The following is a 15,306-nucleotide window of genomic DNA, read 5'->3' as shown; positions in this document are numbered from 1 at the left end:
TTTCCAGAATAGATTACATTTAGTCAAGAGCTTCTTTGAGACAGCAGGAATAGAAGCCTAATGGATTCTTAGATGGTAAAACAAAATAATCAAACGAATTTAAAGACAAAATATGTCAACAGCTGGAAACCTGTTCTAATCTTCCTGTGGTTACTTCCTTACCTATTGAAAATAACGTTCTTTTTGAGAACATACAGGACATAAGTACCGATCACAAATATGTATTGGATATGTGTCACTATATCAAGTGGGACTTGCTCACTAGATTTATCTTCAAGGTACCTAGGAAAACTTCCCCACTCCAGATACATTTGCAAACCATATATTTCGATTGTGTGTGGCAACTAAAAATCCGAATGAAGATCTCAAGACTCTGACTCAGTACATTGTTAAAGTGTAGTAAAGTATAGTTTTCTTTATATGGGCGTGGCATTTCACTAAAATTGTTTGAAACAAATAATAATACTGAAATATATTAATAGTAATCATTATTCATTCATACATTTTCAAGAAAGGATCCATTTCTTGTACGGATCAAGTGGGCAATGCGTATGCTCCTGTGTGGTTTAACATCAAGTTAAAACCTTCTCGTACTTACGGCTCTAAACATTTATTTGAACGTATCTTACATTCACGATATCTCTCTCATGATTTTAAGAACATTCTAGACCGGGTTATATAAAGAAATGGGTATTTTGATGCAACAGAAAATATCCATTTGGCTATGTTATGCAAAGAGCGGTGATATGTAAGAGAACTTGGATTACGACGTGTGTTGAATGCAAGAACACAAAGTAGAGGCGGGGTTAAGAAGTTTAAAGTTCAACAAATAATTTTTGCTGCCAAAGATTACATCGATTTGATCTCATGGGGTGAAAATGAAATGACCAAACCCCCTTGGTAAAACATTTGTCTAGTGAATCCCTCAAAGTGAAACTTGTAACCCCTAAGCGGCTCTTAAAAAGTATGGTTCAGTCGCAGGAGACGAAAAATTGACTGAAGAGTTATTTGGAAAAAAGAATTATTTGGTACCAAAAAATAAATAAATAAATAAATAAAAACGCTTTAATGTGTCAAAGAAGTAGACACAAACTTCATACAGGTTTAACAATCCTGTTGGGTTTAACAATTTATTTACAATCATTAAGAATACATTAAATGGTAAAAATTGAATTGTTTATGTCTTTTATAGTATACTAGTGATAGCCGCATGGCTTTGCCCGTTGTAGAAAAATTAAAAGGTCATTTGGTTTGCTTGAATATTTACAAATAATGTAAGAATTTCTCGCCAATTGGCTTGCCCATATTACGGTTAAACGTTATGAAAACTTGATAATTTACTCGCCCATCTTATAATTTTGCTCGGGTAAATGTGATTAAAATTAGAATAGAAAAAGAACAAAATCGAGTTTTCGAAAAATCGCTTCGAGGTGCATCCCCCCCCCCCCCCATGATACAACTAACTTTGTGCCAAATTTCATTAAAATCGGACGAACGGTTTAGGCGCTATACGTGTCACAGAGATCCAGACAGAGATCTAGATCTCCAGACAGGTTTTCAGCTTTATTATTAGTAAAGATTATGATTTTTTTTAAACTGTATTTTGTAATTAGTATTTCTTTCCTAATGCAATGCTTAAAAACGTATTTACTGTCATATTATGTGCCGTTATAGACAGTAGGAAAGCATAAAAGGAATTTCATTGTTAAATGGGAATTTCGGTTATTATCAAACTTTAAGCTCGTTGCGGCACCTAAAGATGTTGTAGTAAAGCAATGAAATTTCTTCTGCTTCTTTTTAAACTTAAATGACAACTTTTCCCCCCTACGGCAAACCAAAAAAATTTAAGGTCATTTTCGTTCCACCCTAATGTACATCCATCTGGATTGCTATCAGAGTGGCTTGTCCTCACCTGGTTCAAATGAAACATGCCTAACACGTCCGCTCGCAGCAAAGAGTCACAAGCTTTCATCTCCTAACTTTTTACAATCAGGAACATTGTTGAACAATGATTCATTAACAAAAAATTGTTGTCTACATTATTTTAATCTACATGAAGACGAGAAGCTTTTCATATTAACTTGTTTTCCTCAAACTCATTCACAATTTAATCAGCACGATCTTCGAACAAGCTTGGTGAAACTATGAATAAATCTATATTATTATACTCTTTTCCTTTGTCAACGCAGAGAGCAGGAAGCATAACACCTTGTCAACCAAATACCAAGCAGCCGGACTCGGATCTCTGCTAAGCGAGCAAGAGTAATTCTTTAGTAGAACCTCCTAGCTATATACAACTGTCTACAACACATGATCTCACCATATTAAGTTTCAGGGAAAGATAAATTTGAATTCCAATTTTTCATTATACTTTATTGGTAAAAATCGTGGTGTCTGAAGAAAAGTGTGTTTTTTTTTACCTTACCACGAACCGTAAAAATAAATTCTAAAGTAGATTGAGCTCCACTAAACAACGTATTTCTGTGAGGGAAAAAATGAATATACGATTAAGAAACGTTCTTTCATTAAACATTGAACAACATTTTCTGTATTTAATTTATAAAAAAAGGGCTCAAATTTATTTTGTGTCCCTTTAAATTGTATAGTAATTGTAACATTAGAAAAATATTTTTTTTCCTAAAACTCTGCTCACTCTCAAATTTTAAAGCTTCGTACCAAGTTCAGATCATGGTGCATAGACAAGAAAAAAAAAAAGAAAAAGAAAAAAAGAACACTCAAGACTACATAATCGAACGAATATTTTATTATGTAACGCTCATTCATGTTACTTATTGCAATTAAGCTTCGTACGGAGTGTGATTATGTATTTAAAAATGATTTTGAACTTCAACTTTCAATTAAATGAAAATAGTTTGTCTTTTTATTACCTGTAAGTTTTATAGAACACTAAACTGTTGACCAACTATTAAGTAACAAAAAATTTAAGAAACCAAAAATAATATAAATAAATAAATAAATATTAATTAATAATAATATAAATTAACTATAAATTTTCAAATTGGTTACAGAAAACTAACAATTATAAATGTTTACACATTTTTTAACTCTTTTAATATCTTACTCTACACAAATATTATTATTCCAGAGAAGAGAGGCTATAGGAACTGTGCTCCTAGTTGTCATGTTCACATGTGCTTCACCTTGGAATTAACATGCAAAAATAAAGAATTCTTAGTTAAATAAAGAAATAAAAATTTTCATAAATTATCTTGAATGTTCACATAATCAGCTGCAAAACGTTGCGTTATTAGTTTCTTTAACACATGTTTTCACATGTAGAAGACAGGACAGAGATAGAATTATATGCAACAGCTGCTAAAACAAAGAAGTTGTTACCACAGAAACATAAAATGATTCATAGTTCTAAAAGTTTGGCCAAGAAGTAGAACTGATTCTTCAATAACTTAAGAATTTGTCCAGATTTTTTTCTTGAAGTTATCTTAATAAAACATACCATGTTCGCATGTGAACCCCCCCCCCTCCGTTTCCCATATATATATGTGTGTGTGTATGTGTGTAACACGTATGACGTGTTAGTTATATCATAAATCACATTAATATCAGGAATTACCCCAAATTTAACAGTATATGCAACATGAATATAAATTTATATTTATGAGGATTGAGAGCGATTATCAAAAATCAAAATGTAATTACCAAAATAAGTATTCAGTTGGGCACCCAATCCCTTATCTGTTGTTAAAGTGGACAGCAAAATTAAAATGATTTGCAAAAAACGTGTTTTGAAATCGACTATTAAAGAAGATTATAAAGATAATAAAGAAACGACAAGATAATTACCGAGATATCACAACATGATGAATGATGAAAATTATCGAGTTAGTTTTTAGAGGAGCAGTCTATGTTGATAATGAAGTTATTATTATTATTATTAACACCTGTTTCAATGCCTGTCCGGAGATATTGACAAGTCCATTTTCCGAGAAACGAAATGTAAAATACAGCAATTTTCGCCCATTTATCAAATAGATTAAAAATATATCCATGCTTTAATGCTGAATGTAACGTCTTTGGAGGCCATTTTGGCTGATCATGTCTAAAGCCAGCACTTAAAACCAGTGATGGCAATTATCTTTGAGCATTAGGTTTTTAAAAATCGCTTAATATTCAAAGATAAAAGATATGAAAAATGATCGTGTTGCGTGTCGGTGAATAAAATAACTTTTGCTGGTCTTGCATTGATAATTTTATTTTTGTGCAACACATTGAAAAGTAATTGAAATAGCACGGAATACTTGGAAACAAAATAATGATAAATGCAGCAGCTATAAATCAAATGTTCAGTGCCAAAATAACGCTTAAAATTGATATTTGTTGAGTTTAACGATTAATATGCATGCTTATATGATTTGGTTCAAAAGATAAGTATAATATTTTATTGACACGTATCATGCATATTATTTCAATCAAAGCATACCGTTTAAAATCAAATAAATAGCGATAAAACTAAAAAAAAATGACGATAAAAGAGAAAAAAACTCGCATGCAAATAAGGCTCATAGAAAAATCTTTTCTTTTCCTTCGGAACTGAACAAATGGTCACGTCATCACAACACTAAATGTTTTTCACTAATATGTCTGCGATTATTTGACTGGTACTCGGAGGATGTAACCCTTAATAGTTGAACCTTTTTCTTTATTTATCTTTAAAAAATGGTGAAGTCTTGTACAATATTTTTTATGTTAGCTTTGTGATTAATTTTCAAAAAAAATTGCATTTTTTCTCAAATATTAATAATTTATGTAGAGTCAGACAAATCCCGGTAAGTTGAAAAAATAATATATTTGGCTGCGTCAACTTCGTATTTGACATCGACAATAACAAATAATCTCTAAGTATACGGCGAACATTGATTTACTTTTTTTTATTTTTGAGAAAATCCCTAGAAGTGACAAACCTTCCATCAACTCATTTCTTTCTTTTCGGTCCATCTCTTCGCTGAACAAAATATATGTACTTCAATTTTGAAAATATCTTCATAGTTTCCATTTCGAACCCAAAAGAAAAACATATTTTAATTGCTTTTCAAATTTTACTTCCAAATATCAAGGGATCACTGTTCGAATAGCCAGTCCTGCTTTTAGAAGACTTGTATGTCAAGACCTCAGGCATATTTTCCAGATTTTAAGCTGAATTTTCGCTTCTATAACACACGGAGTACTAACAGCAGCTAATAACTTCAACTTCAACGCGGAATCGATCGCCAATGCCATTTCAGCGAACGAGCATGGAAGCATTGCCAAACGGCTCTTTCCAGACACACATCTAATAGTGATATAAATTTGAAACGAAAATTAAATATACAAGCACAGCGACGGGGCAACGAAATTATTATTAGTCAATAAACTTAAAATATGGCCTCTGGCAACACGATTCCGATGAGGCCCAGAAGATGACATAAATGACTTCGACGAACTGTTCATTAGCTGGAAATTATCGATAACAGCATTTTCTACCGGCAAGCATTGCATTACCAAGCTTTATGAAACATGCCTGGTGACGTATGACACCAAGGGTACGGTACTCCAAGGAAACGGATCTTCTTGTACTTTCGCAGGAATGGAGAACTGCTTCCCATAATTCATTTCTGATGGTAGTAATTTATTTACTCATTTATTTTGGTTAGGAAGGCATTTGTATGATGATGAATGCCCATTCACATGCACCGTTAAATCATTATAGCTGAATGAGTTTTCCGCGCCATCAATTTAATTTTACTTCCGCATTAACTTACTTTAATTACTGTACTCGATGCTTAAGGGGCAGCTATTTGTCATTACCTGATGTGAAGGATGTTATATAAATTTTTGCCCTGGTATCAAAATCAGATGAAATGTATCTCTGTCCTCATAAACAACGCACTAGTCTGCTGCTGAATTAATAGTTGTTTGAATCGGAATGGGTTTGGTAATGTGTGAATGTATATCACTAATATACTTAATTAACTTTTCAGGGTTTAGTTTGCATTTAAAAACATTCACAGTTCAGGGATACAACACTTTAGCGAATTATTGTGTAAACGTTATTTGCTTTTAAAAACATTTACAGTTCAGGGATACAACACTTTAGCGATTTACTGTGCAGACGTTATTTGCTTTTAAAAACATTTACAGTTCAGGGATACAACACTTTAGCTAATAACTGTGCAAACGTTATTTGTTATACTGCCAGTATTTGAAGAAATGAAGGATCGAGATAGTTTTAGAAACGTTTTTTCGATTCGATACCAACAATAGGGAAATGTTAGAATTCGACATTTTTTGCAGCGAAAATCAAAATAAGCTTGTACAATGAAGCTAACGTACAACAAATGACAAAAATGAAAAATGAAAACATAGCAGTTACTCCCCTTTACTTGTCCTCGTCAGTATAGGGAAATACTTGTGCGAAATAATGTGCACTAGATTTTTTAAAAAATAATGTTGCTTGACCAGTAAATGAAAACTCCTCAATAACAGAACAGGTCGTGATTTTCTTCTATTTTTTTTCTTGCATAAATTGGCAAAAGTACTTTCCACCTATCCAATTCCAAAAAGAGAACGACTGTAAAATCTTTTGTTTGACCACTGGTTATGGGTGTTCATTTACTTTGTCACTGCACTTTTTACTTACCCCCCCCCCCCACCCTCGGGGGGAAAAAAACGAAACCAGTGCTAGATCTATGATTTTTTCGAGCCGGGGGAAATCTTGAAATTGCAGCTTGCAGCCTCTACCCATCTTCCTTCAAGTTTTTCAAGCAAGCCCCAGCTTGCTTTCCCCTAGATCTGGCCTTGGCTGAAACCTATTGCTCTCAAAACTTTTTCCTCTTTTCCTCTTCTAACAAGGTTTAAAAATTCATTGGTCATTTTAAAGCCGAAATATTTGAATAATAATTTAAATTTCATTCAACCACATGAAAAGGGTCTGAAAACAAAAGGAAAATTTCTTGATAATATCTCATTGGTCAATGCAACGTTAAACGTGCAATGCATTGAAAAAAGAAAAAAAAAGCTCCGTTAAAAAGTGAATATATAATCTGAAACATCTTTAAACAAACGAAAAAAAAAATTCTTTGAAAGATAATTTCGAAATTAGTCAGTTCTATGCAAGCACGTTGAGTTTGCACCCTTCAACCATACAAATTCTCACTTCTGCATTCAAAGGTGCTTTTGCTGGGAGAAAATATCAGCAGAAACTCGTGTGACAAAAATTTTTATGATGAAATTATCAGCACTTGTGATCGCTGTAAAAACTTACATTTCTACTAAACTACTTTTTTATTATTGTAATGCATTCCAAAAACTCATTCTAAAAACATGAACGAAAGCGTTAATGCGTAAACATTTGCAAATAAAAAATCATTTTCCTTTTGCATCTACAGTGCATTGGAGACATATGGTGGAAGTCGGCTCTCCCGACGTTGGGCTATCTTAGCCGTAAAAATTCACTTATCGCCAAAAGGACGGGAAAAATAAGAAACATTTCTTCACTTCGGAATGGCAACATTCAGCAAACGTAAATAACTGCAAAATCTAGCCCTAGAGCGAGTAAATAGCTACATATGGAAGTAAATAAATACCTGGGACTATTATATCGTCTGTGATCTAAGGAATAATTTTTTTTTATTCTCCCTACCCTCTTGAGAACTGAAAAAGAGAGTGAGTAAGAATGTGTGGAACATTTTGATGATAGAAAAGCACCTGCAGGCGTATACGTGAGGTGATGAGAGGGGGTGTTCTACAAGGGTACAAACATTTCATTCGGTCTTATCAGTTTGGCCCAAAACGACCGCAGAAATGTTGCCATTTCTATTCTTTATATCTTTCCTTTTTTTTTACGCAGCAGGCTACGATTCGAAACACCCCCACTCCATCCCTTTAAAACTGCTCTCTATCTCCTGGGGTGATTTTTTTTCTTGAAAAGATGGGTGATATATTGTTTGTGTTTCTTTATTTGTGTCTTCACGCTGAGATTACTGCAGTTGTTTTTATCAAATTTCAAGGCCATGATTTATGACTTCCGATAATTCGTCATTTGTGAAAACAAATAGTCGAAGTCATAATTTGAATTCAAAGTCAATGCAACGGTTACAAATTATTGTAGAAAACTGAGTGCCAACGATATGATCTTTGAAACTTGTCGCTTAGAGAAAATTTTCTTTCATCAAAGAAAAAAAACCATTTCATCAATCCAGCCTATAAAGAATAGATCAGTTTAAAGAGTTGACACTGAAGAGAAATCGGCTGATTTAATAAATCAAGTTACTTGTTCAGAGTTGCAAAAGTACATGACTTTAAAAAAAACTATAATGCGTAGTAAATTCAAAAAAAAAAAAAAAAAAACACTATTAAAGGAACTCACCCTGTAATCGTTAATTTGAAACTTCCCAGCACGGCATCTTATTGTGTGTAGAACTTTTTTTTTTAATGATACATGGGGTTTGTATTCTTTTTCTGGAAATATTTAGAATCTTCATAGTCATACACTTGAAAATAGAGATTTAATCAAGCTCATTTTAAAATCACATATTAATTGAATATTATATAAGTATCTTTTAAAAAGTATGTGTAATGCTGCAGTCCTTGGAATAATAACCAGTAAATATTCCAGACGAACACGTATCCATTTATAAAATCAAAATATTCAACAGGGGCAGGTGGGAAAAGTGGACAAAGTAAATTATTTGAAAAACACATGTTTTCCTGTTTTAAATTCAGACATTTATTTATTTTTTGAGACATAAATTAAGATTGCAGCTAGTCTTTTTGTTTTAGTTTTGAAACATGGCGACAAGCGAAATGACAGGAAAATATTGGTTTCTGCTCGTTCCATATGGAACGAATTTTATGTTGTATATAAACTTATTTCTGAAATCATTATTAAAAATTAAAGCTTGCACTTGTTATTAAAGACTGAAAGTGCATTATTTAGGCAATAGAATTCTATGAAAGTGTAAGAATGAATTTGCAGATTCTATTTATTATGAGGCGTTTTCTAAGATGAGGTCTGAGCGTATTCTTAGCTCTGTGTTGCATTACGCAGATTCTTTTTGTCTCTTAATATTTTACAAAGATAAATGCTCCATATTTTGTAAAAAAAAAAAAAAAAAAAAGACGAAACAAAACTTTTCATTACTTCGTTTTAACTTAAGGAAGTATTTTTAATTTTAAAAAGCCAATTTCTTTTAGAGTTTCACTCTCTAAATGTAGTTTAGGGTGCAAAGAATGACAGAAATATAGTTGATAACTGCTGACCTTATTAGTATAAATAATAGGTAACAATATACGTATACTTTTGTGCATTTGTACCAGTTTAATTAAATGTAATCACGGTACCTTTAATTCATTGCTAATCTTATTTAAAAAAAAGAAACAATATTCACACATTTTTGTTTTAATATACAGCGATTTTTTTAACTATCCCCACTTTACTCCACTATGGGGAAGGTGGGGCTATCAAAACACGATCTATTATCTGTGACACTTAGAGAAAACAATGGTTCAAACAAACGAAATTAAATGGTTCTGCTTCGTGCTTAATTTATCTGAATAAAATGCATAAAAAATCATTAAAATAAATTTCGTATTCTGACTTTCGGACTTTTCCTGAAAAGAACCTTGAGCTTCTTCCGTCTTATAAATTTTTAACGCAGATTATTTTTGTTGATGAAATGCATACGGTTTTAAAGGGCTGTGTTAAGTTTTGTGCTTAAGGCAATGGGATCGTTTCCAAAATTTCAAAAGTATTTTTTTCTGAAAGAGCATGCTTAAAAACATAGGATCTGACCATTTTTTAAATAATTTGTTTAAGATTAATATTTTTAAAAAATACTTAAATCGTTGAGCTTTCATTGTTTACATTTCTTGGCGATGACATCACATATGATGAAATGCCACTCTGTGTTGCCACTCACAGAGCTAAATATTTAATTCGCATCTTTACTCACGTGTATTGGCAACGATATGTTTGATAGCAAGCGTAGAGTGCAATTTTAATTCGCTGCTTGATTATCATAGCGTGGAAACGTAGCAGAAAGATGCGCAAAAAAGCATCATTGTGACTTCATAAAGACAACGCCTTGTTTGAAAAATCGGGAGCTTTAAAAAATTAATTTGAAAAAACTGCTGGAAAAATGAAAGTATTTTCTGGGCCCATGTTATTTTTTTGCTCATTCTATCCATTTCAATGACTAAAAGTAGTACTTTTGACTGAATGAAAAAAAACCTCCCCATTATTTTTTAATTCCCCAATTATACTTCAGTTTGACGTGTATAAGTAACCGGTATCTCACTCTTTTCCTAATCTCAATTCTAACTTTGATTGTCTTTTCTATCTTTCACCCTAACGTCTAAGTTATTAAGTAAACCGTTTGGCAGTATAAAATATAAAATAAAATAACTCAACGTGCTGCTTATTTTTCACTTTATTTTTAAAGAGAAAAATAGCTTTCATAGAATACAGTTCCAATAAAAATAATTTATTGAAACTTCCTCGAAAAATTTTCACTATGTTTCCCAAACAAAATTTTTGATTGTGGACGGAAAGAAATCTAAAATATAAAAAATAAATAATATAAATAACTACCTGAAACATTTATGCTCGATATTTAAGTCATATTTCATTTAAAGAGAAATAATTCTCAACTATTTCGCAAAACTTTTGAAGCTAATTTCACGAGCCCTCCGATAGCCCTCTTAATAATAATTGACACAGAGAAGAACATATTTATTCCAACTATCATGCATACATTCCCTTGACGCGTATATCCTCCTTTTAAATCTTTCTTTACCATCTTATGTCCACATAAAAGTAGAAATGGATCCGAAAACAACTTTTACGGTCACAATTTACGATTCTAAACATTGCATTTCAAGAAACTGCTGCACAGAGCTTAAATATCCCTATAAACTTATCTAACAGAAGTCTCACAAGTCCAATTTTTTCTTTGTCCAGGCGTGAAATTCTTTAACTATGAAATACATTTCATATAACTGCTCGAGGAATTCCATCTCGCCGTCCATTGATATCGTCTGCAACAACTCGAGTTGCCACTCGAAGGTTCTTAAATATCAGCATAAAATGCTATTTGAGCAGGAGAATACAGTCTATCGCCTGAAGGCGTATAATAGCAGGCACTGGATTCAAACGTTCCTCGGTAATATGTTCTACAGAATGGCTCCTTTTTAGTAATATATACGCAGCTTTGGAGGAGAAAATTTGGACACGGAAATGTTACTACATCTGTTATTGCGATGGTTGACTATGATGGCTTGCTTGAAGGTTATGCTCTGTGCTTTATTACCTGCTTATCAGAAAGTATGCTTCACTCCTCCACCCACACTTGCTCTCCTATCCATTATAGGAACGTAATGTCCTTATATGCTTGAAATGTTACACTTAGAGATAAATGGAGTAAATTAAGCGAAAAGGAACCAGAGTTATGTAGATGCATGGCTTGATGAGTGCTGAAGAGGGTTTGCGTTATGAGGTTTTCTTTCTTTCTTTTTTTTTTTTTTTTTTTTGAAAGAAAAGGTAACCTAATTGCATAAAGTTGAAATTATTGACAGTCATCATTTGAAATTGAAGTACTATACTTATCACCCACAGTAAACCCCTGTTAAGGGAATAATGTAATAGCTTAAAGAAAGACTTTTTCCGTAAAACTTGTAAGATTAATTTGTTTCTCTCAATATACTGTGTCGTGTTTAAAATTCTAAGTCATTATTAAAGAAAAACAAGAGAAATCTTTACTAATAATGTAGCTCAAAGTCTCTCTGTCTGGGTATCTGGATGTCTGTGACGCGCATAGTGCCCAGACCGTTCGGCGAATTTTCATGAAATTTGGCACAAAATTAGTTTGTAGCATGGGGCGATTTTTCTCCTCGAAAATCCTCGAAGCGATTTTTCGAAAATTCGATTTTTTTCTTTTTCTATTTCAATTTTAAGAACATTTCCCGGAGCAAAATTATCATAAGATGGACGAGTAAATTACGAAATTATCATGACGTGCAATGGGAGAGCGAATGGACATAGCCAATTGGCGAGAAATTCGTCATCCACTATTTGTAAATATACAGGCGAACCGAATGACCTTTTAATTTTCAACTACGGGCAAAGCCGTGCGGGTACAACTAGTAAAGAATAAAAAGAACTGTAGATGATGTACAGGGTGGTTATAAAATAACGTGAGGTGTTCAGAGACCTCTAGCAAGTAAAGTATTGATCGAAACATAGCCAAATTTCATGAGCGTACATAGCAGACCATGGGATATCGATACCTGCAATAAAAAAATAAAACTAAAAGTGACCATCAGGGGAAATTTTGGCGCTCCAAGAGTGTACTACTCGTGAGTACTGAAGAATTAAATGACAAAAAATGCACCACACATCAAGGTTTTTATTGCAAATAATTGTTGCTAACAAATTAGGTTCAACAATATCAACAAGAAATATCAATTTGTATCAAGAGAAGAATTTTACCAAAAGTCAGGAAGAAATTTCGGCGCAGCAGCAAGGATTTCTTTTTGAATAATATTCATGCAAGGTGGTGCACCACTCCTTATTGGGCTTTTGGTACTGAGTATATGGCGGCAACATTTCTTTGATAGCAGTTTTATTAGTCATACATTTCCTACGGTATGACCCGTGATTATCCAATCTTTCACCATGTGACGTTTGGAGATGGGAATTTCTTAAGGGGTTGACTGAGGACTTTTAACCTTCAAAATTTGACTTTCTGGAAAAAATATATCTTATGCATAATTTAATTCTGAACAATTTGATACCTTATTTATTACCATACGCAAAAAACTTTCCAAGTTGTCGTAAAAATACGTAAACTTTCCCCATAGAGATTTAGGTTAACAGCAGCTGTTTAAACCTCTTTTTCTCAGGTGCCGGTCCCTTGTTTCGCGTGTGTGATATCTCAGAAAGTTTCTTATATATTTCCGTAAAACTTTTCATGCATGTTTGTTTGGTTTATTTTTATGATCTGAACCTAAGTTTTAACTAAAAATGAAAGTTAATACTAAAAAAATTTTTTTTGCCCAAAATTTTAATATTAACTAATAAAATTTCAAAAACATAAATAAATAATTTTTAAAAAACAAATAAATTTAGTTTCATATCATAAAAATAAACCATACAAACATGCATAGAAAGTTTTACGGAAATGTATAAGAAACTTTCTGAGATATCATGCGCGCAAAACTAGAAACGGGCACCTGAGAAAAAGAGGCTTAAACAGCTACCTGCTGTTAACATAAATCTCTATGGGGAAAGGTAGTGCATTTTTGCTATAGCTGGAAGAGTTTTTTGCGTATGGTAATAAATAAGGTATCTTTATTGTTCAGAAATTCTGCATTACATATATTTTTCCCAGAAAGTCGAACATTTTGAAGGTTAAAGGTCCTTTGACCAATTAACGGTGTTGTGTGTCTACGACATGTTCCCGATTTCTCAACTTTGAAAACTGGTGTTGCAGGTAGGCGAAATTAATCCCCCCACCCCCACCCAGATGTGTGGAAAATATTGTGCATTGTATGCAGTACCTGGAAAATCTCAAAGTTGGTCAAATTGAACCTCATTTGCTAGTAAAAATCATATTTTGTGAATAAAATTGATGCATATTTTATCAGTTAGCATTTAACCTTCAATATTCGCAGTAATACACCTTTTCAACGCCAAAAATTCCCCTGGTGGCGATTTTTGGTACTATTTTTTTTCTTCTTTTTTTTCTTTTTTTCCTTTTTTTCAGAAATCGAAATCCCATGATCTACTGTGTATGCCCATGAAATATGGCAATGTTTCGTCCAATACTTCACTCGCTAGAATGCTCTGAACACCTCACGTTATTTTATGACCACCCTGTATATAAATAAATAAATATTAACTACTAATTATTTTTAGCGAGGAAAAACTTCAAATTTTTTTTTTTATAATTTTTACTTGAAATATCTTTTGAGTAATAACCACTGTTAAAACATTCACTTTTTCATTCCTGATGTACCCAATCGAATACATTGATAAAAAATTCGCAGAAAATGACCTTCGGTTCAAAGATGATTTAAATCTAATACACTCTTAAAAGTATTATTTAATTATCATCTAGTAAATGGCAGTATATGGTTACATTTTTCAAAAGTTGATTCCCAAACAAAAACAGCAGAAGAAAACTTGCTGAAAGCTTACCTTCTTGTGGTGCAAAATGTTATGTTTTCTTTTTTTATTTTGATTATTTAACATTAAAATATTTTACTTTAGTACGCATGTCTCAAACTTGATATTAAGATTTTAAAAAGTTACGTACTGACTTTATATTTGTGAGTTCGGTTTACAAATTCAAATAACGCTGCATCATTTTTTTTTTCAGTCAAAAATATTTGTTTTTCCAATTATTTTTATGTTCTTAGAGTCCCAAGACGACAATAACTGCAAAGAAATAGTATTTAAGAAAAATATTTCTCCCTCCGTCTGAAAAGGTTAAGTAGTTATTTAGACGTAAATAAAAATAGGTAGGAAAAATGCAGATTCGTAGTTTTAAAAGCTTTGAGAAAGACCTGTTTAAAAAACTAAGAACTTTTAATTAGATATCCTAACTGCATAAGGTTGAAGTCATTGTCGAAAATATGCTGCTCATGCATAAAAAGAAGAATTATGCGAATTAGATCGCATTAAACCCACAACCATTTTTAATGAGTTGTAACAATGACTTGCTTTTAGAGACGAATGGGAAGAAATAGATTTTGGTGAAATAAAAATTTCGTTAACACTTTCAAAATCACATGTTATGAGACGTAGGATAAATTAAACTTTATGGCAAGACTACTTTTCAGATACCTAGGTTGCTGATTAGCAACATTTTATCAGAATGAGGAAGAGATTGAAATTGTTGTTCAAAATATGTTTTTCTGATGGAAATGATGTCGGGCAGTATGGGCAAAGTGAAATTGTGCAATATTTACTCTGCTTTTAGCGCCACCTATCTGGTAATATTTCAACTACATAGTAGCGTATGTAGTCTGTTCCTGTCAGGAAAATAATACCACAACAGATTTAAGCATATGATAATACAGGCAATTTTCAAAAATTGATACTCATTTTGAAGTATTTTATTGTAAGTCAAAAATAATTTTTGTAAAAATAAAATGGCAAAAGTTCTTGTTATTAATAATTTAAACATCAATTGAGAACTTCTAATTGCTCGGAAAAGTATTTATTTAGTTAATATTAGGCTTACTTGTATTTTAAATATTTTTTAGTTGATCAAGTACATTCGCGGCAAA

The sequence above is a fragment of the Uloborus diversus genome, chromosome 5 (assembly GCF_026930045.1).
Source record: "Uloborus diversus isolate 005 chromosome 5, Udiv.v.3.1, whole genome shotgun sequence".
Taxonomy (NCBI): Eukaryota; Metazoa; Arthropoda; class Arachnida; order Araneae; family Uloboridae; genus Uloborus; species Uloborus diversus.
The sequence above is the reverse complement of the archived record's forward strand: the minus strand, read 5'-3'. Positions refer to the sequence as shown.